This window comes from Serinus canaria, chromosome W (genome assembly GCF_022539315.1).
Source record: "Serinus canaria isolate serCan28SL12 chromosome W, serCan2020, whole genome shotgun sequence".
NCBI classification, from domain to species: Eukaryota; Metazoa; Chordata; class Aves; order Passeriformes; family Fringillidae; genus Serinus; species Serinus canaria.
Window position 1 is genome coordinate 5,485,102 of NC_066342.1, and position 27,342 is coordinate 5,512,443.

Sequence of the window (27,342 nt, forward strand, 5' to 3'; positions counted from 1 at the left end):
AACAAATTCCCCATTCTGACAGGAATCATGAGATTGGTTCCCTTGTGGAGGGGGAAGTTTCCATTGCCAGACATAACTATTTCAAGTATACCAATAATGCATTTGCCCTGGGAACTGTTCTTCCAATTTGAGCCACAAAAAATACAGCCTATTATAATCAAAACTGCCCACCTCAGGCCACCGTTGGCTTGCAATTCCACCAATTGGCAGTCAATGTGGGCCAGGTATTCAGATGCAGTTCCAGTGCTCTTTTCTTAGATAACCCACAGGTTCCATTTATTTTCACCCAACTGGTTAGCAATTCACGTAAAGGTGAACCTTTCACTATACTGTGTCTGGTCCTCATTATTATTAACTCTCACCTCCTTGCTGCAAAAAAATGATCTGTCCAAATGGTACCCCCTGTGCTCAAATTCCCCAGGTGAACTCACCTTTTGCCATCAGTGGGTCATTGACTCGCAGGGGATTGTAGTGGCTGGTGTAGCCAAGTGAGTTGCCCAAGTCCCTTCTGGGGTGCCAAAACTGTCGCAGGATTCTTTATTGCTAAAAAATGAAGGAGATGCAGACCTCCCCAAGTACAGAATTGCAAAAGGAAATACTTTACTGCAATGTGCATGCAGTGGCCCAGCCTGGTTCTGAGGGGCCCTAATCATAATTAACACACAGGTTATATAGAATATACAAGTGGACTATCACCCAATTACAGTCCTAAGCTTATCTACAGTGGGCCGATCCTTTGTGTGGCTGTGTGATGAGAGACAATGGTCTGGGCTAGTTTTCATCCTTTGTTACATGCTCAGAACCAGTTTCCACAGGTTTATTGTCAGGCAAGGTTGTCATAACTAGCTGAGCTTTTGTGCTTCAATGTCTTCCCTCCTTAAGTTCTTGGAAAGCTCACTGAAACTAGGGTAAGGTTCATCCTATTAAGTGACCTAAGTTTGTACTTTTTTTCACAGTGCGCCCATTGCTCAGTGGGGCAGGGGACCCAGAAATAAAGTACATTGTGAAATCCAAGATACTCAATGCTTTTTTGCTTCAGTTTTTACTGGTAAGGCTTGCTTTCTCCAAGCCAATTGGATGTATATGAGTCTATGGGACCAGATGGGATGCATCCAAGCATGCTGAAGGAGCTGGCCAATATAATTTGGAGGACACTGTCTATCATCTTTAAAAGGCTATGGCAATTGGGGGAGGTTCCTGATGGCTGGAACAGGCCAAACATCACTTTCATTTTCAGGAAGGACAAGAAAGAGGATTCAGAGAACTACAGGCTGGTCAGCCTTACCCTCTTTTCCCAGAAAGATTATGGAGAAAATCCTATTAGAAGCCATATCTAAAGAGATCAAAGATAAGGTGATTGGGAGCAGTCAACGTGGTTTCAGCAAGGAGAAATCATGCCTGACCAATTTCATTGCTTTCTGTAATGAAGCAACTGACACTGTGGAAAAGCAGAAGACAGTGGACGCTTCATACCTTGATTTTAGCAAGGCCTTTGATGCAGTTTCCTATAGTCTTATCTCAAAATTGTTGGGATAGGGGCATGATAAGGTAGATGGAAAATTAGCTGGACTGCTGAGCTCCAAGAGTTGTGACTGGTGGTGCAAATCCCAGCTGGGGACCAGTAACTAGTGGGGTCCCTCAGGGATCAGTACTGGAAACAGTACTGGTATTTAATGTCTTCATTAATGATCTGGAGAATGGGGTGGAGTGCATTCTTAGCAAGTTTGTAGATGACACCAAATTGGGGGAGTAGTCAGCATGCTGGAGATCAGGGCTGCCATTCAGAGGGACCTGGAGAAATGGGATTACTGGAACCTCATGAAGCTCAACACAATCATATCCAAAGTCCTGCATCTGGGATGAAATAGCCCTATGCAACAATACAAGACAGAGACCAACTGTCTGGGAAGCAGCTCCCCAAAAAAGGATCTGGGGGTCCTGGTGGACAAGTTGACGATGTCAGCAGTGTGCCCTTGCAGCAAAGATGACTAACTGCATCTGTAGCCAGCAGGTCCGGGGAAGTGATCCTTTCCCCTTATTCAACACTTGTGAGACTACATCTGCAGTACTGTGTCCAGTTTTGGGCTCCCCAGTACAAGAAGGATAGTGACATACTGGAACAAGCCTAGCAGAGGTCCACCAAGCTGGTTGGGGGCTGGAGAATGTGACATCCTAGAAGAGGCTGAGAGACCTAGGCCTGTTCAGCCTGGAGAAGAGAGAGAGAGATAAGGACTGGGAGATTACCTACCAATTACAGGCAAAACAGACTCAACTTGGGGAAAATAATTGAATTTACTGTCAATTAATTGTAACAGAGCAGGATAATGAGAAATAAGAACAAATCTAAAACCACCTTTCCCCTACTTCTCCCTTCTTCCAAGCCTCAGCTTCACTCCTGACTCTTCTACACCTCCCCCTCCCCTGCCAAGCAGCACGGGGTGATGGGGAATTGGGGCTGCAGTCGGTTCATAATGTTTTGCCTCTGCAGCTCCTTCCTCCTCATGCTCTTCCCCGACTCCAGCATGGGGTCCCTCCCATGGGATATAGTCCATCACGGACTTCTTCAATGTGGGTCTTTCCCACGGGCTGCAGTTCTTCACAAACTGCTCCAGCATAGGTCCTTTCCAGGAGGTACAGTCCTTCAGGAGCAGACTGTTCCTGCATGGATCCCTCACGGTGTCACAGGTCCTGACAGAAAACCTGCTCTTACATGGGCTCCTCTGCACAGACCACAGTTCCTCCCAAGAGCCCTGTCCTGCATGGATTCTCCCATGGGGTCATTGCTTCTTTTAGGGCACATTCACTTACTCTGGCATGGGGTCCTCCACAGGCTGCAGGTGGATCTCTGCTCTGCCGTGGACCTCCATGGGCTGCAGTGGGACAATATGGTCTTTGCCACAGACTTCAAGGGAATCTGTGCTCCAGTGCCTGGAGCACATCCTCCCCCTCCTTTTTCACTGACCTTGGTGACTGCAGGGTTGTTTCTCTCATCCTTTTTCAGTCCTTTCTCTCCCAGCTGCTGCTGTGCAGCACATTTTACCCTGCCATGTATTCTATCACAAGCACAACTCACCATGCATGAGGAGTATTTATGACACTCACGATAACCTTCTGGAGCGAGGCCGTATCTAGGCAGCTCTGTGATTAGCTGAGGAAAAGGGAGACGGGGTGGGGTTTACTCCTCCCAGCTGCGCTTTTTCTTGGTCACGTGTAGTTGACGCGAGTCGTGTTTCCGTGCTGCACTTGCTACGTCATCGAAAGTGTGAGGTGGTGAACGCCGCATCCAGTTTGGTCGGCGGCAGTGGCAACTTTTATCTCCAAATTGCGTCTTCAGGTGGTATGGAAGACGCAACAGGTGAGTCGCTGGGGAGAGGGTGTACTACTGCTCGCATCTCTCTCTCTCTCCACTGCGGCAGGACCATCTTGTGCAGCCTCTCTCTCTCGTCCCTTATTCCTGTATCATAAGGATTCCCGTCGGTGGTGAAGGTCGCGCCGGGCTAGACCGCTGCTGCCTCTGGAGCATGGACGTCCTAGATTATCACGGCAGCGTGGAGGGGGGTGGGGAGCACCCGGAAAAGGCAGGGAGGTGGTGGTGTACGGTAGCCGGGCTGCATCAATTCGTCCCCGCGCTCCAGACTGGGAGTAGCGTCTTGGGACACGCTACTCAGTGGGAAACGCTGGAGAGACGTTCCGCCATGCTGCGGAGTAGGTGATGACTGGACATGAGTAGGGAGAATAGTAATAGCACGCGGCAATTGTCTGCAAGCCGCCTGGAATCCTAGCTGCTGATCCCTTGATCACTTTCTCTCATCCACGCAGGCAGTGAGCTCTGCAGTACCTGTTGCCGAGGAGCTAGTGGCAGAGCTTGAAAGCCTAATCCTGCTCAGTACACAAACACTCTCAGAATGCTTCTCTAAATCCCTGCATTGTTCCTGATGCAGACACTGGGAAAAGGCTAAGGCTAAACGAGAATGAAGTGGTTGCTGCCTTCCAAACTCAACATTGTGTTTAGGTGTCCTTACTTTTGGCTGTTCCACTTATTTTCAGAGAGCCTCTTCTCAGGTTAGAAGACCAGAAAAAGAAAAGAGAACAATTAACAGTTCAGGTTGGAAGGGACTTCTGGAGGTGTCTAGTCCAACCTCCTTGCTTAAATTAGGGTCAACACCTAAGTCAGACTAGTTTGCTCAGGGTTTCCTCTGGTCAGGGCTTGAAAACCTCCAAGACTGATGACTGCACAACTTCTCAGGGCTCCTGTTCCACTGCTTGACTGTCCTCATGGTGAAAACCAGTTTCCTTATAGTCAGTGTGAACCTTGCTTGTTTCAATTTGTGCCTATTGTGTCATCTTCCCACTATACAACACTGTGAAGAGCCTGGCTCTGTCTTGATAGCCTCCTATTAGGTGCCCCTGCAGCCTTCCTTCCTCCAGGCTGAACAAGCACAGTTCCCTCAGCCTCTCCTCATAGTGCAAGTACTCTATTGCCCTGACATCTTGGTGGCCCTCTGCTGATCCTCTTTAACATTTACTTTCTTGTATTGGGGTGCCCAAAATTTGACACATCATTTTAGATGTGATCTAATGAGCACTGAGTAAAGGAGGATAATCACTTCCCCCAATCTACTAGCTATGGTCCTGGTAATATAGCTCAGGATACAGCTAACCACCTTTGTTGCCAGGGCATGGGTCTAGCTCGTATTCAGCATGCGGTTTTCCAAGATCATCAGGTCCTTTTCAGTGGAGCTGCTCCCCAGCCAGTCTGCAGATGGTATTGATGCCAGGGGTTCTTCTTCCCTAGGTGCAGGACTTGACCTTTGTCCTTGTTGAATTAAATTAAGTTTGTGTCAGCCCATTTCTCCAACCTGTCTAGATCTCTGGAGGCAGTCCTGCCCTTGAGTGTATTTACTTCATCCTCCCAACTCCTGCAAACTTGTCAAGAGGAAGAGGCATCACCTCCTCCCGGTGTTTGATAAGATTTTAAACAGGACAGGTCCCAGAATAGACCCCTGCAGTGCCCCACTAGTCACAGACATCCCAGCAGACTGCAACCCATTAACCACCACTCTGAGCTCAGTCATGCAACTAGTTTTTAAACCCATCTAGTTGTCTGCCCATCCAGACTATAATATCTCAACTTGGATACGAGAATATTGGAGGATACAATATTGAAAGCCCTGCTAAAGTCGAGGTAAATGGCATCCAATGCTCTCCATCCACAAATCCTGACATTTTATCACAGAAGGCAATTAGGTTGTTCAGGCATGATAGTCCCTTGGTAAATGCATGCTAACTGTTCCAAATCAGCATCTCATTCACATGCTCAAAAAAAATGTTCCAAGAGGAATTTCTCTATGATTTTCCAAGGAACTGAAGTTCCCTGGGTTGAAACTTTGGTTTTGTTTGTTTGTTTTAAGATGAATGCAACATTTTTCCTTCTCTAGTCATCAGGGAATTCCCCTGAACTTCATGACTTTTCAAAGCTGATAAGAGAATAGCCTCACCATGAAACCAGACAGTCCTCTCAGCATACTTTGATACAGCCCATCTGGTCCCATGGATTTGCACAGATGAAGTTCCTTGAAATAACCCCTGATTCAATCCTCTTCCACTGTTGGTAGTTTTCCTTGAACCCTGTCTCTAAGCACAGAGGCCTGGGAGACCACCAGTGAGGATTTGAGGCCAAGAAGGCGTTGAGTGCCTCAGCCTCATCTATGTCCACTGTCATTAGATCACCCATCCCACTGAGCAATAGGCCCACCTTCTTGTTCAGTCTTTTACTATTAAAGTGGTAGTAGAAGCTCTTGTTGCCCTTGATCTGTGGTTGGTAGACTTCCTAAAGTTGCTTTAAGAGGGCATTGCTTCCTTACCCTGTCTGTAACAGACTCCTGCCACAATATCACACTTGTTAGCCTCTGCTTTGATCTCGTTCAGTTCCTATTAGTTGTGAGGGTATTTTTTGGAAGTTGAGACCAGATGGAAGCAAAGATATATATCCTGGAAAATAAAAACAAACTGGGCAATCAAATTAATTTCCTTTATTATATTTAATTTCTGATTAAATCATACAATCAAGAAGGCTGGACTTGATGATCTTAGAAGTCTTTTCCAACCATAGAAATTGTATGATTCTGTGAAATATCATAAACCTGTGAGCTTGTGGTAACTATTGGTTGTATGGAGAGCGATCTGTGGAGAAACAGGTTAAAGTTGCGGGGGGGGGAGGGAGGAAGAGTTCACTTCAAATTTTAGTGTATTTTGTTGAGTAGTTCAAATAGCTTTGTGCTTTTTTAAAATTTCCCCATATTTTACTTCAGAGTAAGTAGTAACTATGCAGCCATTTTGGCACTAGCAAGTCACTAATCCCCTTCTAGTTTTACTTAGCCCTTCTTCCTTTAACACCAAAATAATTATAATGATTCTTCAGTGTGTTGACTACTTGTGCAAAATACTATAGTGCAACTAATAGGTCTGACTTAACAGGCCTTCACCAGTACCTATAAGAAGTATTAAGGATTCTTCTATTATAATGAGCTACCAAGACCAAAGAATTTCTTATTTAGATGCATAGCTATGTCTTGAAAAGTGTCAGACTTGAAGGTTAATGCAGATAGTTAGAAACCATCTGTAGTCAGATTTTGAAAAATATTGTATTGTTCCTGTTTGAAGTTGGTTGATATTGATTAATAATTACCAACTCAAGAACTAGCAGGCAGTAATTAGACACTGTCCTAGTGATAAGTTATCAAACCTGAAAAATAAACAAAAACCCATAAAACCTTTTACTTTAATTGTCATCCTTGAGCTTGGTATTAGGATAGGGATAAAAACTAAATAGATAGGACCAGCATTTCCCATATTTGGTGGTACAGGTCTACCAGTTTGCAGTATTGTTCTGGTTAACTAATTGAATAACCTGTGACCTGAAAGCAATCAGGCCTTTTCAGTGGTACACACTCTATAGTGCTCAGTACTTCAATCAAGATGGGAAACATCCTGATTGCTTATTAGGGAATTGTTGAATCTAGCAGCACCATAGAAACAAGTCTGCCACAGCTCAATATTCCCAGATCCAACCAGTAGCAAGGCTGAGAATGTATTCCCAGTAGGTACACAAATACATATATAGTGTACATATACATATGGCCAACAACACAGAACACAGACAGAAACAGCACTCAGACAAACAGCAACAATCACCTCTCTGGCTGATCAGGATTAAGGTTCATTAGTGGGAAATATATATGTATATGCATATGTATGTGGATCCATCCAGTAAATGGATTTTGACACACTTAGTCTATCTAGTATCTGGCCCCTGGATCCCCATGTCTCCCTAGTAGCTCGCACCTGGGCATATGAGCCTGCAAGGCTCATAGCCCCACTCCAGTTGCTAGTACAGACCCCCTCTCACATGCACACGCTAGCTGGGCTTAGACACTTGATCTATATAGTAGCTACACTTGATCTACATAGTGGCTGGCCCCTAGGTCCCCTCAGTCTCCCCAGCTGCCCCCCACAGAAACACACACATAAATGAGTTTCTAATTCCACTCCCAGAGCCCACAGTCTCATTGGCAGTTGTCTTGGACCCTCTGGTCCTTCCAGTAGCCAATTCCTCCAGATGCCCTACCTTTAGAGACGCATGCATACCATGGTCCCAAGCCACAACCTTCTCCAATGTGGGTCCTTCCCATGGGCTGCAGTTCTTCACAAACTTCTCCATCTTGGATCCCCCATGGGGTCATAGGTCCTGCCAGAAAACCTACTTTTGTGTGGGCTCCTCTCCACAGAGCTACAGGTCCTGCTAGGAGCGTGTTCCTGTTTCAACTATCTACAGGCTGTAGCTTCCTTCAGGGCACATCAACTGCTTTGTCATGGGGTCTTTCCTGGGGTGCAGGGTGGGCATCTGCTCCACCATGGACCTCCATGAGCTGCAGGGGAACAACCTGAATCACCATGGTCTTCACTACAGGCAGCAGGGGAATCTCAGCCCAGTGCCTGGAGCACCTCCTCCCCCTCCTCCTTCTTTGACCTTGGTGTCTGCAAGATTTTTTCTCCCTCATATTCTCACTCACCTCTCTCCAGCTGCTGTTGCACAGCCGTTTTTTTTATCCTTCTTCAAATAGGTTATCACAGAGGTGCTACCAACATTGCTGACTGGCTCAGCTTTTGCCAGTGGTGGGTCCATCTTGGAGCTGGCCGAAACTAATTAGCTGTTGGACATGGGGGCAGCTTCTGGTGTCTTCTCAGAAAAAACACCCCTGTATCCCCCCTCCACTACCAAAACCTTGCCATGTAAACCCAATACAATGTCAAATACACCTAAATATAAATTGTTACTGTTGGGAGGGGATGTTAAAGTGCAAATAGTAAATTGTTTTAAATTTATCTGGTAAGGAGAAAACTAAATTTGTTTATTTTTAGACTAAATATATTAGTATGTTATTTTTTAATTTATTCTACTTAAAGGAATATTTGAAGCATACTAGATTTTGATTACATTATAAAACCAATGAAAGAGAGAAGTTACAGTGAACTTTAAGCAAGCTTTTGTGAGAGGGAAGAATTCGGAGGCTTACTTAGGTGTTGCTTGGTGAGATTTTTTAAAATTGCACTGTCATGTAAACCATTTTTAATGCTTTATTACTGGGAAGAGTAATAAAGTGATGAATCACAATTAAAAACTACTATATTCCATATAACTTGATACTGATGATTTTGTTTTACAAGTAACAAAAGGTTTTGATCCCAATGTGTTTTCACTGCAAGTACACTCACATGTGTGCTTTTTTAAGTGGGACAACGTCTTATTGGGCAGGTGAAAATATGTAGAGTGGCTAGTTCTTAGCTACATGTGTGCAAACTGACTATTCCACGCACTACCACCCTTTGTAAGAGGATAAAGGTTTCAGTTAAGATTCTGAGAAAATAGTTATAAATTTGGCTCCTTCTGTACCCAGCTACTAACTTTAACAAACCTTCTAGGAATTCAGTATCCACTTAACCCTCTGTTAAATTTGGTTGGGATTGGCCAAGAGACTCGGAAGTTAATAAATGGAGATGGGTGAACAGCTGATGAGATTCCATCTTGTTCTCCTAGGAAATCAAAACACTTTCATTTACTCTTTGTAGCTTTTATTTATAATCTATATAAATAAAAAATTATTAGTTTCAGAAAATTATACTGTATTTCTTTCTGTATTGTAGGGATGCTTGCTCACCAGTAGTAAATGGTGATGTAAGTCAGTAACTCAAACATTTATTTACTAAACACACCCTCTATTAATGGTTCTTTCAAGTTTATAATCAAAATATTAAGTGAAAAAATGCTCATCCTCTTATTCTTGAGAATAAATCATTCTGATGTGAAAAAAAGGTGTCCTAAATTTCTTTCAGGAGATATCAAGGCTAATTGTAGAGTTATAAGCCATGACAACAAATATGTGGGACAAATCCTCCAGTAATTTCAGTGTGACTTCCCAAAGCAGAGGTAGTGTCTAAGTAGTTCATTGTCCTTAGCAGATTTTTCTTCCAAGAATGAATGTAGTTGCATTTGAACCTACAGGAACTTGTATGTGGTAACGAGTTTTGTAGCTTAACTACATATTGTGAAAAAGTGCTTCCTTTTGTTCTGAACCTGCTAGTTTCATTCTATAGCCCCTAGTCTTAGGAGAGAGAGAACCACTTTTTTCTCCATTCAGGATTTTATAGTTTTTCTTCATATTTTGCCCTTTACATTTCCCCAACCCTGAAAATTTCTATAGTTATAAAATATTTGTAGGCAAGCAATTTGTGTATTTTGTTTTTACTTTTAGTGATTTGTGTAGTTACAGTACTAGACTGTTCCCTTTCCTGAGGTTTACCGAAAGACAGTTGAACTGAATGTCTGCTGTTTGTTGGTGTATGAATGCGAGACTTACAAGCTGAGAGCAAAATGAATCTCTTCATTGCAGAGTTAAGACAGTACTTATACCCTTAGTGTGAGAATCTCTGTTCAGTCCTTCGCACACAAGCCAGTTGCAGGCCTATAATAAATCCGTCAGCCTGACTGGTAGTTTTCTCAAGATTTGCAGGCTTTGAAGAAAGAGGATGCCTTTCCTGTTCTCAGATTGTGTGTAATCTGCTTTCTCTCATGCTTCCCAGGAATTTTCTGCAACGTCAGGCTTTGCTGTTTCTTCACATCTCCCCCTTTTTTTCTTTTTATTGGGGTCATAGATGAGGCTAAAGTAACCATGACTTGGTTTTGCGTGCTTTTAACAGCTCTGATTATGTCAAAAAGGACAGGACAGAAGATTAAAAAATATATTGTTGCCAGACAACCTAGTCCAATGAAAATCCAAACCTGTAAATTTATCCCAAAAAAACAATTTTTGGGATTTAGCCAAGAAAGATCACTTTTCAGATCTGTCAGCACATTCTGTTCCTCCAGAGTTTGTAAAAGTCTGAGTTGATGTTTTAATTGAGTGTGAAGTGACTGTATATTCTGTGGCTAAGGATTTATCAAAGACCCCTTTGTAGGTGGTTTTTAACTCTCTCTCAATTCTGTTCCGTGTTGTTCCATGGAAGAGGAGTGACACATAAAGAATTATGGATATGTTCCAAATCACAGTGCAGGAATAGATGAGTTTTTTGGGCTTCAACTCTCTCGCCTACCCATATAAGAGGACTTTCCAAAGCATCTAATCTAGCCATTATTTCATTATCAATGTTTTCCTGTGTTTTTAATTATTTTGTGATATTTAAGTCAAAGCCTGTTCCATGGTAGGGGCAATTTGAATGGAATGAGTTAAGGCAGCGACAGCCACAGAGGCTGTGGTTAATATTATTATGGCAGAAACAAAAGCAAAGATTAACCCAGAAATTTGCGAACTCCTTTCTTACTAGTTTGGATTTCCTCTTGGACTATTTGAGCCATTTGCAAGAGACCATCCTGTCCTTCCCAAGCCCCAGTCAGATTTACAGGTACCCAAATTTCAGATCATCTTTTAAATGGAAGAAGGACAGAATAGTTACACGTATCTTCATAGGTTATACATGATTTGAAAACAAAAGAATCAGCAGATAAAAAATCAAACCATTTCTATAATTGATCAAAAAATCATTAGCTAAAGCAAAAATATATAGGTGTGAAGTATAAGTCATTAGTAATTGTTCCTCTAGCAGAGTTAAATTAGCAATTGTAGCATTCTTATCTAATTTTACTTGGTATATCCTATTGCCAAAAGCAGGTAATAACATTTTCCACAAATGTTGTGCACGCGGGAGTGATTATTACCTAAATAATATTGAATTAATGATCTGGCCATCCCACCATCATGCTAAACAATACTGCGGTTTGCCTTTTGGGACAGGAGAATGGTTGCATTGGTCCCACTTTATTTACAGATACCATGTGATCCCGAATCAATTGCCCTCTGTCCTAGGGTGACATTATGATGCTTGTATCCCCATTCGTGTGTTCTGTTAATGCTGGATATTATGTTCTGTGCCTTCAAGACTGGCTCTGAAGAGCGAATGTTTTGTTTTGGTTTCTTATCAGCCACTCCCCCACGGCTGGCGGGACACAGAGATGGGACAGTACACAGTGCTGCTTTTGCTTTTTGCTTGGCTTTTTGCTTTGCTCTTGCTCTTGCTTTGCTCCTGCTTTGCTCTTGCTTTTTGCTTCTGCTCATTAGTTAGTAGCTAAGCAGTCCAAATTTTTTCCTGGACTGTTTCTCCTTTCCCTTTTTTTGGACCTTCTCGAACCTGCTCTAGACTGGGACCTGGGAAACACTGAGAGTTTGCACCTTGTGGCCTGCAGCAGCTACCCCAGCGCTGGAGGGACTGATAACAAAGCGACCACCCCCAAGAGAGACTTTCTGAATTAGTCATCTTTTTTCAGAGCGGTGAAAGAGTGGTGTCATCCGGTATTGTTCATTTTGTGAGCTGGGGGGTGCTGTGGCTGTTAAATAAACAGGTTCTTTCCACTTCTCTCTGAGGAATCCTTCCCGAACCGGTTCGGGGGAGGGGCCGTGTGGGTTTGCTTTCTGGAGGGGCCCCCTTTTGGAGGTTTTCTCCAAAATTTGCCCTAAACCAGGACACCCTCCCATACTGTAAGAATCGTTGTTGCGGCTGTTGTCCTATACATGATGTCTATTCCAAATGCCGTATATTGGAGATGGGTGTAAAATGACATTTGGGGGAATGAGGTGGAGTGGCATCCACAGATTTGTTGGAGGTGGACAGAATGGATGGCAATGTAATAGTCAATTTTCTTGCATTCTCTGAGCGTACATATATTAAATGCTGTTGCATGGAAAAGTTAGCATAAGGTAAAGAGGTACTTGTTTGATTCTATCTTAAGCATATTGGCAGTAAATCAGTAACTAAAGCAGTATTAATACTATATGTATCTACAATATCCTGATCCAGGGGAGGAAGCCAACTTCTTCCTACCCATTCTGTTCCATTGTTGCTGAGGGGAGGCTCTGGATCCCACCAAGTCAGAGGCCAAAACAGTGGAGGTTGAATGATGTGGGCCCAATAGATTCTCCCTTCCACCACTTGATGGCAGTACAGCAGAAGAAAGACAACAGTGTTCATTGTTGTCCTTGGCTGGGTTTGATGTATCTTGCCAGGAGCCAATATGGTCCTGCAGGTAAAGAAACACACCCATAACCTCTCCCCCAAGCTAACAGTGGAACTGGACCTTTCCACTGACTGCTATGTACATCCTTGTATGTAACTTTTGGGTAAACTCCTCCATCAGCAGACTGTCACAGGAGCCTTTTATGTGTGGTTAAGTTGTCTCTAGAGGAGAGATTAAAAAAATTTAATATATAGGTTGCTTATAGAGTGCTTTGTCAAGCTGCTCTTGAGGGAGCATTCCTATTGGGCTCCTTCTCTTTTGTTTTTGCAGCATGTTTTTCAATGTGTAATGTGCCCTTTCCACTATGGCTTGCCCTGTTGGGGAATGGGCAATACCTGTGACATTTGATACCCCAAGTGTGGAAAAATTCTTTTATTTTATGAGATGTATATGTGGGTCCCTTATCTGTTTTTATCTGTTGAGGGACACCCATCATGCTGAAGGCACAGAGCCAGTGTCGGGTGGCATCTCTTGATTTCTCACCCTTGTGTGCTGTTGCTACTATGAATCCTGAAAAGGTATCAATAGAAACATGGACATATTTAAAAGTCCCAAAGCCAGATATGTGTGTTACATCTCTTTGCCAAATGTCATTAGGTTTCAACCCTTGTGGTTTGTACCTAATGTTTGTGGCAAAGTGTCTGCTGACATTGTGAGTAAGTATTCACTACATCCCCTGCTTGTGGCAAATTTAGATGGAATTGTTTTGCCAGTGCTTGGGCATTTTGATGGTAGAAATAATGAGAAAATTTTGCCTGCCCTAACTTTTGTGGTATAGTGACTGTCATGGTAAGGGCATCCACCCTCACATTGCCTTCCACTGTAGGTCTAGGCAGAGTGGTGAGTGACCTATGGAGCAGGATGTAATATTCATGAGACCTGTGAAGTAAAAAGTTGTAGAGTGGTTAATAACGCAAAAAGATTTTTGTTAGAGACTTCCTTCAGGAATGAGTGCTCAATTCTCCCAAGCATTCCTGTAACATAAAGAGAATCATGAACAATATTAATAGGTTCCTGTGAAAAAAGGCAGAATGCATCTACCACAGCTGCCAGTTTGACTAGCTGGGTAGATCCAGGTTGAAAGGTTATTGAATGTTCCCACTGTCTCTTATAATTTCTCTACGGGGTGACAGCTCTGTGTGTCTTTCCTGATCCATCAGTGAAAACAGTCTTTGCATTAGGGATTGGAGTTTTCATTTGTAGTCATTGTTGAAAGGGGAGTTCCTTGAAGGATTGTAGCAGGCCATGTCGAGGCATCGTGTGAAAAAATTGTCCATTATAGTCTGCAAGAGCAATTTAAAATGACAATGAATCCCTGAAGAGATTCTCCAATTCTGCTGCAGTAATAGGGAGATGCATTACTGCCAGATCATATCCTGTCAGGCTCTGGCATTGGAGTTGTCCCATCTATAGCAGCTGAATAAGCATCTCAAGCTGAGTGGTTATAGTTTTTGAAAAGGTGTGTGGCAGAAAACCCCATTCTAATAGCCAGAGACTATGTTCCTGTACATCACATTGACCAATAAGAGCATAGGGTTGGAAAGATTGCAGAATCACAAACAGTCGCAAAGGCAAATCTGGGTTTTGTCATGTGGCAAAGGACTTATTGATTTTATCACTTACAGTCTCTTAAGATTTTTGGGCAGTTTTTGTCACCTGCCATGGGGAAGAGAGATCTGGGTCCCCTTCTAACAATTGAAATAAAGGGGATAATTCCTCTAGGGTGATTGCCAATAAAGGGCGTATCCAATTCATAGTGTGTTGGGGGTTGAGTTTTCTGTTCGTTCCTTATCACCTGTAGAATTTCTTCCCATTGAGTTGCTAATGGAAACTGATTGCTGGGTGCTTGAGACAAAGGGGGAACTCCTCTGGGTTTTTTGGAGTTTTCTCCGGGAGGGAGGGGCAGATATACTGGGGGATTCGGGCTGGGGGAAGGGGCTGGTCCCAGCTCCTAGCCCTCTCTTGGCTTTGGAGGAGGACGGTCAGAGTCGCTGCTCTTAGGTGAAATAAATAGGGCAGGAGATCTTTCTCCATTTTAATGCCTTTATTAAAAATCAGCTTGGGTGGGAAGAATCGACGGGTCGCGCTCACGCCGCCATGCTTCCAGGAGTGGCACGGAGGAGGAGGAAAAATGCAGCTTTGTCCGCTGGTCTGCAGGCAGAGCTGGGGGTTCTGTCTTCACGAGAGCACCAGGAGATTCCCACTTTTTCAGTTTGATTTTCAGGGTCCTCTTTTTCTAGACGATGTCTTTTTAGGTTAGGGTGAAAGGTAAAAAGGGTCTCAGCGGACACTGGATTCTGTTCTTCACATCTAGACATCACTTCGATCTCTTAATTTCGTGTTGGCTTGTTGTTTTTAGGGGTTTTTTCTAGGTTTGGTGAAATATTCCCTCATTTGCATGTTAGTCCCATCGTCCCCTCTTCTTCACCGTCCCGCGGAGGTGGGGGGGGGGGTGCCATCCTCCAGGCAGCAGCAGGGTGGTAGTCGACAAAAAAGGGGAAGTCTCAAACATCAACAACAGGGAGTTAGCGACCAACTATTAACGGGTGATTACAACATGAAACTATCAGCAACAAACAGTTAGAACTCCACCCTGGCAGCAACTGGCCCAACCTGTGAACTCTGTAACCTTTAAAACAAATGGATAACTTTTCTACTCACAACATTAGGGAAAGGAATTGCACTGCTGCTGCCAGAGCCCGGCCCACAGCTGCTTCTGTCATTGGGTGAGCCTCTGCTCGTGAGAACAGCCAGTGAACTGGGACCTTATTAACACCTACCTCACTAAAAGAGAGACCTATCACCGTCTGCTCGTGTGCCCGGGATCCTGAGCTTAGCTCTCCCTGCCCTGCTGGAAGCCCCTCACCCCCTGCCTGCTGAGACATCCTGCCGGCCCAGCTTGCTGCTGTCCGAGACTCCTTCTGAGGTACTGGTGTGATAGATGAGTAATGCGATGATTGACTTTCACAATTAATAGACAAATATCATGTATATAGGTTAAGAAGTTTTATAGCTTTATAGGTATGTTTTACCCCCTCACGTGGTTATCAAGAGAAAGCTGGAGTTGGGGCATCTGGGAGGGCTGGCTTGTCACTATGGCGACATCTGACCTCCAATCAGGATTTGAAGAAGAGCTCTCCACCACTGGACAGTAAAGAAGGAGTTGATAGACAGAACTTTAGAAGGGGTTTAAGTGTTAAAAGGGGAAACCTCCATTGTGAGGGGGCTGAGCACATGGTGGGAAAATCTTTTGCTCCCGGCGCCGTAACCTTTTTTCTTTATTCAGTCCTCTGTTGTACTTTTGATAAGGTTTAATAAACCTTCCTAAACTATGAAAAGTGAGTAGCTATTTCTCACACTGGGATCAGCTGCCCCCAGGGTTTGTGAAATGAAGCCTCTCTTCAACCCCTTCCTGTCTTCAGACAAAAGCTGCCATTGCCACCTGCTCGCCGAGCCCATGCCAGAGCACCCCCTGCAGCCACGTGGGGATCACCGCACCTGCCCTGCTCACCAGGTGCTTGCCAGGGCCCCTGCCTTCTGTGAACGTAACTACACCAAAGGGGAAAGTGCCGCAGCTGAAAGGCTGTTATTGGGTTCCTGGTTCTGTTTGTTGTTAATGCTGTAGTTTTTGTTGTTTGTTTGCTTTATTATACACACTAGTAAAGAACTGTTATTCCTATTCCCCTATCTTTGCCTTAGAGCCCCCTTAATTTCATGATTCTAATAATTTGGAAGGAGGGGATTTACATTCTCCTTTCCAAGGGAGGCCTTTTCTTCCTTCCCTAGCAGACACCTGTCTTGTAAACCAGGACATAGTGCGTAACAACTTTTGCAAATCCTTCAATGTGTGTATGTTGGGTTTTAGGGTCACTGGCTGTGGGGTGACTGTTGTCTCCAATAATGTGAAACCCAAGTATTTCCAGGGAGGTTCTGTTTGGATTTTTTTTTGACTATGCACAAGCCTGTGCTGGCAAGTGTTACCTTTAAAGCAGCAAGACAATCACACAATAATGGGGAGTTGTCAGAAGCAATTAAAATATCATCCATGTAGTGATACAGCAAAACAGATAGATGTTTTTGCCATACTGGTTGTATTGCTGAGTGAACAACAAATTGACAGATAGTAGGACTGTTTTTCATACCCTGATGTAGCACAACCCAGAGATATCATTCCATGGGGGTCTCATGATTGACAGATGGTAAAGAAAAGACAAATTTAGGTGCGTCATCAGGATGCAAAGGAATTGTAAAAAAGCAGTCTTTCAAGTCAATTATCACTCATTCCCAGTGTTCTGGAATCATTGTGGGGTTAGGTATTCCTGGCTGCAATGCCCCCATAGGTGAAATGACTCTGTTGATTGCCCTGAGATCCTGTAAAAGCCTCCGCTTTCCCCATTTCTTAGGGATAACAAAAATAGGTGTATTCCAGGGGCTGATGGAAGGAATTATGTGACCCAAACATAATTGTTCTTGCACAAGGATCCGGGCTTGCTGAAGCCGCTCATTTTTCAGGGGCCATTGGCTTATCCAGATCAGCGTGTTTGAAAGCCAAGTCAGTTTTACAAGCGGCTTTTTATCATTGGCCCCTATCAAAAATATGTTGAAATTATCAAACCCCATTGTGTCATCAGGTCTCACCCCCACAGAGTGGCTGGGATCGGGAGTACATATGGTCACAGGGTGTCAGTCTTGCCCTCTGGTCTGATGATTTTCAGTTCCTTTGTAGACTGCCAGGGAATCTGCTAACCTCCAATGCCTGCTACGATCACAGCTGAGGGGGCCAGGGGCCACTCCAAGGGCCAGTCCTTTTGGGATATGATGGAAACATCTGCTCCAGTGTTGACCAAACCTTTAAAGGACTTAGATACTATTTGACAAGTGAGTAATGGTTGTTGTACCCTTATGATTTTTGGCCAAAATTTTTGCATAGTGCCTGTGTTTCCAAATCTTCCTGCATCTCATTGTTGCTGTAAGATCAGTGCTGAACAAGTGTCCTGGTTTAGGGCAAATTTGGGAAAAAACCTCCAAAAGGGGACCGTCCAGAAAGCAAACCCACACGGCCCCTCCCCCAAACCGGTTCAGGAAGGATTTCCTTGTAGAGAAGTGGAAAGAACCTGTTTAACAGGCAAAGCACCCCCCAGCACACAAAATGAACAATACCAGATGACAAAACTCATTTGCTGCTCTGAAGAGATGACAAATTCAGAAAGTCTCTCTGGTGGTTGGTCACTCTGTTATCAGTCCCTCCAGCACTGGAAAAGGCTGCTGCCCAGAGTAGGTCCCGGTAGGCTACCAAGTGTGGGCTCTCGGTGTTTGCCCGGGTTTGAATGGTTCCAAGAAAAGGGAGAGAAAAACAGTCCAGGGAAAACTTGGAATGCCTCAGGTAGCTAAACTAACTAACTAACTAACTCAGAAGCAAAAGGAGCGTGGTGTTCTGCCCCATCTGTGCCCAGACAACATCAGTGTTCCAGCATACTGTGGAGGAGTGAGTCTAGTTCTTGATAACAAAACTCTGTGCTTCTTCTTCTTCTCCCCGCCTTTGCTCTTAGCCAGTCTTGAGAGCACAGAATATAATATCTAGCATAAACAGAACACCCAACTGGGGATACAAGCATCATAACATCACCCTAGGACAACAGGGAATTGCTGGCAGCGGTATTAATTGTGCCAGTCTGCTCCCCTGTGCCACAGTACAGGGAGGATTAGGTGTCGAGGCCATGATTTTAATTTCCCCCTTATAGTCAGCATCAATGATTCCTGGTAAAATAAATAGTCTTGTGCGGGTGGTAGAGGAGCGTCCCAGAAGTAAAGAATGTGTTTGAAAAGGCAGTGGCCTGCACACGGAGGTGGGTAGTAGGTGAACCGAGGTATCATTCAGGGTTGTAGTAGTGCTGATGGCCACATCCAGACTGGCACTCCCAGGGGTATCCCTTGCAAGGCTTGTGCTTGTATTTGTGTCAGATTGAGTGGGCTCCTGTTGGATTGAGGGGCACTGGACCCCAGTGTGCCCCCCTTCGAGATTCCCTGCTGTGGGAGAAGGTTGCCGTGTTTGTCATATTTAGACCCGCATTGATTGCTCCTATGAAACCCTTTTTGGCAGCGAGGACAAGGTTTACTGGGCTTTTTATTGCCACTTTGTCCCTTTGGACACTGTTACATAGTATGCCCTTGTTCCCCACATTCAAAGCACTTAATAGCTGCTCTGGCCACTTGCAGTTGTTGGGCTATTGCAGTAGCAATTAGTTCTGCTTTAAATTGTTCCGAGCTGATATTAGCACATCCCTTGATATAATCAGAACGTTCAACATTAGCACAATTATGAATTTGGTCCAGGGCTTTTTTTATAGTCATTGTTAGCATTTTCATAAGCAAGAGATTTTAAGACAGCATCAGCCGCTTCCTGCATTTCAATTTGCCATCTAACAGCGGATTGTAATTGATCAATGAAGGTAATATATGGTTCCTGAGGCCCTTCCTTCACAGCAGCAAAACCAGACTCCAACTTTTTGTATCAGGTACCTTTTGTGGTGCCTGCATGGCAGTAGCAGTAGACTGATCCCACTCGTGGGGGAGGAGTCTTGAGCCTGAACAGTAGCGTATATGTCTGTGCCAGAGAGCTGTGACGCAGTGATATTAATGGGTGGTTGTTGATTACCATTGTTCAAAGCCTGAGTTTGAGCCAAATCTACAAATTCCATCCACCAGACAGAGTATTGTCCTCTTGTCAAAATTGTCTTAAAAAGAGATTTCCAAACCACTGGTAACATAATATGTCCTTCTGCAATTGCATCAAATAAACTCATAGTAAAGGAGGAATGTAAACAATTTTCTTTCACCAATCTCCTCAGTTCCTTTACCATCTCATATGACAATTGTTCATGATGTGGGTTTGATTATGATATGCAACAGGCATAGCTTGAAAAAATTGGATAGCACCCTCCTCCAATGCTCACCTCTGGCATTTCTGTATTAACCTTTCTGGCTCAGGTCCTATAGGTGGTATTCTTTCCTCATCAAAGTCACTAAAGGAATAGGACAAGGTATAAGACGGTGGTGGAATACGTGAAAAGTTTGCTGCAGCCTTTTTGAGTGATGTTTGTAGTATTTCTTCCACACTAGGAGCACCTGCAGCCATAGCACATACTGGGCCTAAGGAGGATATAAATCTGGTTCTTTTCCAGAATCAATAGGACCAGGATCAAACTGATCCTTTTTCTCCAGATCATTATCCTCAGGTGATGTTTCATTAATAAAAACAACAGTATCTGATGGCGATGCAAGTGGCGCATCCGCAAGGACGCTGTCTACTTCCTTAAATAGTTGAAAAGCCGCACACCAAGTAATAATATCATCAGGGTGGACAGAGTGATGAGAAATTTGGTGGGTTTGTAAACATTCACCAACCTTTCACCAGTGAGTAAGATCGTAGGAACCATCTGATGGATACCAGGGACAAAATTGTTTGACCCAAATAAGTAATTGGATGAGGCTTTGGGGTTGGAGTTTTTAACCCTGTTCCCTGGTGATGCTCAACAGACAGTCTTTATACAGTTTTTGGGATTTTATTGCACCTTGTCCCATTATAAGAAATGCTGCCCAACTGTTCACAAAAGGCTAACTTGTTCTATAGCCAGTGATGAAAGGAGCTCCTTCGAGATCAGCTGAACACATGTATGCTTGATTCAGTCAGGGTACACCACCAGACTGGATCATGTCAGTAGTAATGAAGTCCCTGTAAATCGGGTGCCATTTGTTGGTGTATGAATGCGAGACTCACAAGCTGAGAGCAAAATGAATCTGTTTATTGCAGAGTTAAGACAGTACTTATACCCTTAGTGTGAGAATCTCTGTTTAGTCCTTCACATGCAAGCCAGTTGCAGGCCTGTAATAAATCCATCGTCCTGACAGTTTATTAGTTTTCTTGAGGTTTACAAGCTTTGAAGAAAGAGGACACCTTTCCTGTTCTCAGATTTTGTGTAATCTGCTTTCTCTCATGGTTCCCAGGAATCTTCTGCAGTGTCAGGCTTTGCTCTTTCCTCACAGCTGTTTATACCAGTGATGTCTAATTTGTGACCCACTGATTATATCTGACTCTCCAGAAGAGTAAAACCAGGTTTTTCTTGGGTTCCCGAGATTGGAAAATGGTTTGAGACCTTATAAAGACTGCAGAGTGGCTACCTAAGCAACTTATGACACAATTGGAAGCATATGTTATGTGGCCAAAAGGGGTGTCCCTCATTGCTAGGCATGCACCACCACATAGCTGAAATGCATGCCTTCTAGTCATTTGGTAGGGGAATGGTTGGGATATTGTTATGCCAAGATGGTGTTGACTCAGAGAATTTAACTTTAAAAATATTTAGTTATTAATTTAGATATTGAGAAACAAAGAAGACAAATAATTAAACACTTAGGGAAAATACTTTTCTTCTTCCTTCCCCAGTCTCAACTTCAGTCCAGACACCTCTCTTCCCCCCTCCCTAGTCTCCACTGCCCTTATTTTTGCCATGCATTACACTCAGTCCCTTCAGTGAGGCAAGACAGGGCAGGATGTTTGGAATCGTGCATAGTGTTTTTCTTACACTGCTCCTGGCTTTTTATAAATTTCCTCTGTTCTGGCATGGTCTTATTTACAGGCTGCAGCCCCTTTTGGGGGTATACCTCCTTTGTTGTGGATTATCCATGGGCTGTAGTTCCCTCAGACACACACTACCTCCTCTGACATGGAACATCTTCTGAGAGTGTCTCCAATTGTGTCCCCAACAGTGTCCCTTTCCTTGTGTCCTTCTTTCTTTCTTCACCAGTCCTCATGCTCCCTTCCTGTGTGTCCTGTCCCTAGCTGCTGCCACTCTTTGTCAAATATGTTTGTGCAGAGGCATCACGTTGAAGTTTTGCTATGTGGTGGGTTGTTTTCATCAGTTGCTGCACTAGCTAGTTGTAACCAGCTGTGACTAGCACAGGACAGTTCATGGCCTATGCATGCTCAGATCAGTCTTGCAGACCCATTCTACCAAAAACCCTCCATTTATGCTAAGTATAGATATACCGCAAGCACTTCAAGGGAGTCTTTGTTGCCAGCTGTTGCTGAAAGGTGAAGTATCACTGAACCAAAAAGGAAAAATCAGACAATGTATCAAACTAAGCCTTTCAAAACTATAATTTTGTTATTGACTTAGCTGCATTGCACATATTTAATAACCTGAAGTATTAAAGCATTTTGCTGAATGTTGCATGTGCTGAGCACATAATATACGTGTCCCAAACAAAGCTTTTTACTTTAAAAATGCTCATGTGTAAGACCTCAACTTTAAGATTGCTTGGAGAATTAAATTAAATTAGCCTAGTGATGCCTTAAGGAGCCTGGAAATAAAACAACACATTTTTGAGATATTATTAGTATAGGAGGTAATATAAAGGTTGGTCTTTATTGGAGGCCTTCAGGGACAGATTTGGAAAATGTCTGAAAAATGACCCCCCCCCCCATGGGGTGAATAGAGTTTTTTAAGTTTAGCAAATTAGCATAATTGACAAAAATCACCAATTAGAGACATAAGAGGTGAGGTAATTCCCCCCTCTCTAAATCCTCCCCCCTCAGGTGGAAACTGAACTTTGCTTATGAAAATGTGTATTGGAGAGCTGTTTTTCAGCCTTGGTTTCTAAGGAGAACCAGGATAGCATAGGGGGTCTTGGAATGTGTTTTGTCTTTCTGCCTAAGAAAATACTGAAACTAAGTTACAGTAACAGGCTACAGAGCTACAAATATATGTGTAAAGAGTACAGAGAATATAATAAAAGAAAAAAAGGCAAAAATCAGCACAGCATCACTAGGATGCTTTGTTCCTTAAAAGAAACATTAATGTAATAGCTTACGATCACTAATTCTTGTGCTTTGAGCGATGCATTCACAAAAGTAATTCGCACATACATTTACTGGATTCCCCAGTAGCTGGGCTTAGAAAATCTATCTAGTAGCTGCCCCCTGGATCCCCCTCAGTCTTCCCAGTTGCCTTCCACAGAAACACACACACATATGTAAACATCTCTTAGTCCATCCCCAGACACCACAGGCTCTTCAGCAGTGTTGTGGATCGAGTGAGAGCTTTAGACAAGCCCTGCCTTAGGCTCAGATTTTTGGCAGCAGCTCTACTTAGGTGACCTGCACCTAAATTGCTCTGGCTTGCAAGTTCTTAAGAATGGCCGATTAGGTCTATTATGACTTATTTATTGAATAGACAGAAGGTAACACACAAAAGGCCTTAAACAGAGTTACTTAGTACACAGTATAAAACAAAAGTGCTACTACTAGATTACATTAAACAGTGCACGACATTAAGGTGCCTATATTAAAGCTAGCAAAGAAATAATATAGATTAGGACTTAATACAATTTACCACCAAATTGACTATACTGTACACAGAGTCCTTTCACTCAACCCCTGGGAGAGTAACCACAAAAGGCAGTGTCACGACTTTGGGGAGAAAACTCCAGGTTTCAAGGAATGAGCAGAAGATTTCTGCTTTGTGAAAGTATGGTGTAGCTTTCATAGTTTGTAAAGTGAAATGTCTGTCAGTCAGAAATTCCAGCTTATCTTTCCACATCTTGCTTCCACAGCAAGATGTTTACTGTCAGCGGAAAGCATTAATTCCATGGCGCCGAAATAACTCACTACAAGGCAAACTGCCCTGATTGACTTACGCCAAGGCTCATGTGAGAGCAAGATGACCTGAGTTATTGCACTGGCTTGCAAGCAACAGACAAGCTCTCCTGTGGCAGGGGGAGATGCCCTGCTACAGGCAGTTGGCTTGGATTCCCTGGTCCCTCTGAAACCCACTTCCTCCAGATGCCTCACCCTTAGAGACACATGCATACCCAGCTCCCAAGCCACTTCACCTACTTGCTGTCTATTCTGATTTGATAGTTGCTAGCAATCATGCACTGACCTACATACCCTCACTCACTCACTCTCTCCAGTTGCTGGCACCACAGACACATGGCCTGTGATCCCCACTGCAGCTGGTGACACCTAAATCTTTGTACACACACACAGAATTGAGAGTCCCTCACCCAAGATATTAGTTAGAAATAGAATTTAGTGACAAGACAGGACAGGTTGCGTTAGTGTATTGGGTCTAGCTGAGATGGAGTTCATTTCCCCGTAGCAGCCCTCACAGTGCCCTGCTTTGCATTGGTAGCTGGAAAGGTGTTGATAACACACCAGAGTTTTGAGTACTGCTGTCCACTGCTGGCATAGCATCAGTGCTGTCTCTCCAACATTCTGCCCCCCCATCAAGGGGACTGGGGGTGGGCAAGATCCTGGGAGGGAACACAACTAGGCCAGCTGACCCAAACTGACCAAAGGGGTATTCCACACCATATGACGTCAGCTCAGATATAAAAGCTAACGGAGGGAAGAGGAGTAGAGAGCATTTGTTATTTACAATGTTTGCCCTCCGGAGCAACTGCTGCATGTGATGAAGCCCTGCTTCCTGGGAAGTGGCTGGATATCACTCACTGGTGGTGTTAGCGTTCAGGAACACATAATGACGAAAAATGATTATATGCAGGTGCTTTTATTGAAGAGCTCTGGGTGTCAGGGGTACAAACCCAAATCTGACTCCGACATGGGTTCGGGATGAACCTGCTTTTATATTCTACCGTTATATAACTTGCATGTTAGTTATTAAACTTGTATTGTTCAATTGTATACATAGATTTCAGCCAAGCATAGCCTCCTTAGATTAGGAACACATAGTTTCTCATGATTCTTCTTATGATTATACAATTATTATATTTAATTACTAAACAATCATCACATCTAACAATTATATCATTTAGCATACTACTTACGTAGGTGCAACGCAAAGCTTAGCATTTCAGAGTCTATCTTAACATTTTTTCCAGGGCCCCACTGTCATTCTCCCCCCTTTGAAAGTATTTTCACTTCACTATAGGTCTAAATGTTTTGACTTGATACAGTCCTTTACTTCTCAATTTATACTTGATGTTCTTCAAATCCAGGGTTGATGTAAACGTTGTGGTGGATGCTATCACGAAGTGGAGAACCAGAAGATAGTGGGCGTGGATCTCATGTCAGTGCTTTTATTATTTTCTGGTTCCAGGATGTTTTCTTCTGTATTTCTCTCCTTAAGATGCTGTAAACTAACCAGATTGCTAAGAATACAATTAGTAAGATTACCAAACTCTCAGTGATAGATTTAATCCATGAACTCACATTCCACCCTAACCCTTTAAAGATTTTTCCTAACCAGCTTGTAGTCAAATCCTTTTGCTCTTCTTGTGCTTCATGCTCTATTTGTTTCAACTGATTGATGTCATATTCTACATCTGCAGTTACATTTGGCATGTGAATGCAGCAATGATCAACTCGTCCTTTTAAAAATCCACATACTCCATGCTCCTTCAGAAGTAACAAATCTAAGGCTAATTGATTTTGTAAAGTCATTTTTGTGGTGGCTTGTAATTGTATGTTTAATTCTTTAAATCCTTCCCGGGTGACTCTTGCCAGTCTATCTACTTGACCTGTAAGTTTGTACAGCATCTCTCTACTCTGATAGTTTGCTAAAGGACCAAGCAAAGACTCTAAGGCCCACTCAAATTTGACTCTACTAGAGGGTTTTTGCTAAGTGTCATCTGGATTTTCATTGTCTAGAACTTCTCGTCTTGCTCTTATCTGTGGAAGTTCATGTCTTCCATTAAATGGGGACTTTTTCTAAATTGGACATAAGGTTGGGAGGCCCAAAGTAATTTCCTTTACTTTCCTGTCTACCGGCAGATGTGTTGTTCAGGTACCATCGCTTGTTGCCCATACAAATTGTCATGGACTTTTGATTGGACTTCTGGTACATCCTACAATTACTTTATGATTCATTTTGCCTTGTTTATGTTTGATCCCTCTGCAAGCACAACTAATTTATAGGGCTATTGCCAGGGGTGGGATCTGTTTTATCTCTGCATTATCAGAAGTGCAGTCATATGTTTTATTGCATGCCCACCAACTTACTTTGTCTGCCCACGTTCTGCTACTAGTGGCAGTGTATGTTACTGCTGGATCGGTTTCATTCTCAGAGCCTTCCCACTTAATACACTAAGGGGTGTTTGCCATATATTGGAATTTTTGAAGTATACTCACAGACCACGCTCTGTCCCAAGGCTCTATCTGATCTTTCTGATCTTCGGCCTCACACTTCCATACCAGAGTGGTTTCTGTAACATTTTCTATGATCTTTTATAGTGAGGCAAATAGCATTGCCCATGTGGGATGCCTCCTGACTGTCCCAAAGGGGCTCCTAGTATGCCATCACTTAGAATACAGTCTTTCTGGCTCATGGGTCTCATCCATGTTCCTATTTTTTCCCAAGTTTCCTTGACTACTTGCCTCAACTCGGGTACCTATTTGCATGCAATTGTTTTGTTCTTTTGTATTTCAGGTAGTTTTGATGTTATGATTCTCCAATTTACTGGGTCTCCTGCTGCCTTTGGTATTGGCAGACAGGCAGTTATTCTACTGGTGTTTTGCATTTTGGCAAAATCTTTGACTAATCCAATCATTACATTCTCAGCCCAAACTGCATTAGAAATTTTTATCACCTGTGTTTCTGCCTCTCTCTTCATTCTAGAATGAAGAGTGATTAGTTGATCTTTTCGCATTCCACAACCCAAAGACAATAATGACCATAACATTAGCATAATTAATAATAGCATTCTCAAAGTAATTAAACACATCTTATCTGCAGTCTTGGTTCCACCGTTTATATAGTCCGTGATCCAGGATGGACTTTCTTCACTCGTGTATAGTGAATCCAGGGGTCCATGCCGGCTACTTTGACTTCTGTAAAGGTGGTCAGCAGTACCTGATAGGGTCCATTCCACTTTTCTTTCAGCGGTTCTTCGTTCCAGTTTTAATGTACACCTCATCTCCTGGATGTATGTTATGAACTGGATTCTCGAGAGTTATTGGTCTATTCCACACGAGGATGCTCCAGAGCCGAGCTAAAGTTTTCCCAAGAGACAGAACATAATTATACACTTCCTGCTTTCCTGTGACTTGTACATTAGGGTTAGGTTCAGGAGATTCATATGGTTTCCCATACAATATCTCATAAGGACTGACTGACATCCCGCTCCTAGGTTTTATCCTAATCCTCAACAGTGCTATTGGCAAAGCCTGGGGCCACTGCAGCTTGGCTTCTTGGCATATTTTACTGATTTGCTTTTTTGGTGTCTGATTCATCCTCTCTACCTGTCCACTTGACTGGGGTCTTCACGGTGTGTGGAGGTCCCAAGTTATCCCCAGCAATCTATTTACTTCTTTTACTACTGTAGCTATGAAATGGGGCCCCCTATCTGATGAAACCCCTAGGGGTACCACAACTTGGGAATAATTTCTTGTAGTAACCACTTAACTGTTTCTTTTGCTTGGTTTGTGTGACAGGGAGGGCCTTCTAGCCATCCAGAAAATGTGTCAACCCCTACTAACAGGTATTTGTATCCTTGAGTTCTTGGCAATTCTACAAAATATACTTGCCAATAGTCTCCTGGCTCTATTCCTATCTGAATTCTTCCTAGCTGTGCCTGTCACCTAGCCACTGGGTTGTTTTTCAAGCAGATATCACATTTTGACATGACTGATTTTGTCATTGTTAACATCCTTACTGAAATTAATCTCTGCTTTAGCAATTTTACCAATGCCTCTGCAC

General features: G+C 43.3%; 1 protein-coding gene across 3 annotated transcripts in view; it reads left to right on the plus strand.

Moving 5' to 3' along the window:
* Nucleotides 1–3,206: 3,206 nt before the first annotated feature.
* The window catches only part of LOC103827276 (mitochondrial nicotinamide adenine dinucleotide transporter SLC25A51-like), a 63,195-nt gene continuing 39,059 nt past the window's right edge, over nucleotides 3,207–27,342 (plus strand). The window contains exons 1-3 of one of the 3 annotated variants that reach the window (XM_050986444.1): nucleotides 3,207–3,355; nucleotides 15,295–15,551; nucleotides 17,352–17,503. The gene's annotated coding sequence lies outside the window, so the exon portion shown is untranslated. The remainder of the gene's footprint in view (nucleotides 3,356–15,294; nucleotides 15,552–17,351; nucleotides 17,504–27,342) is intronic. The other 2 variants (XM_050986442.1, XM_050986443.1) reach the window with 2 other exon arrangements.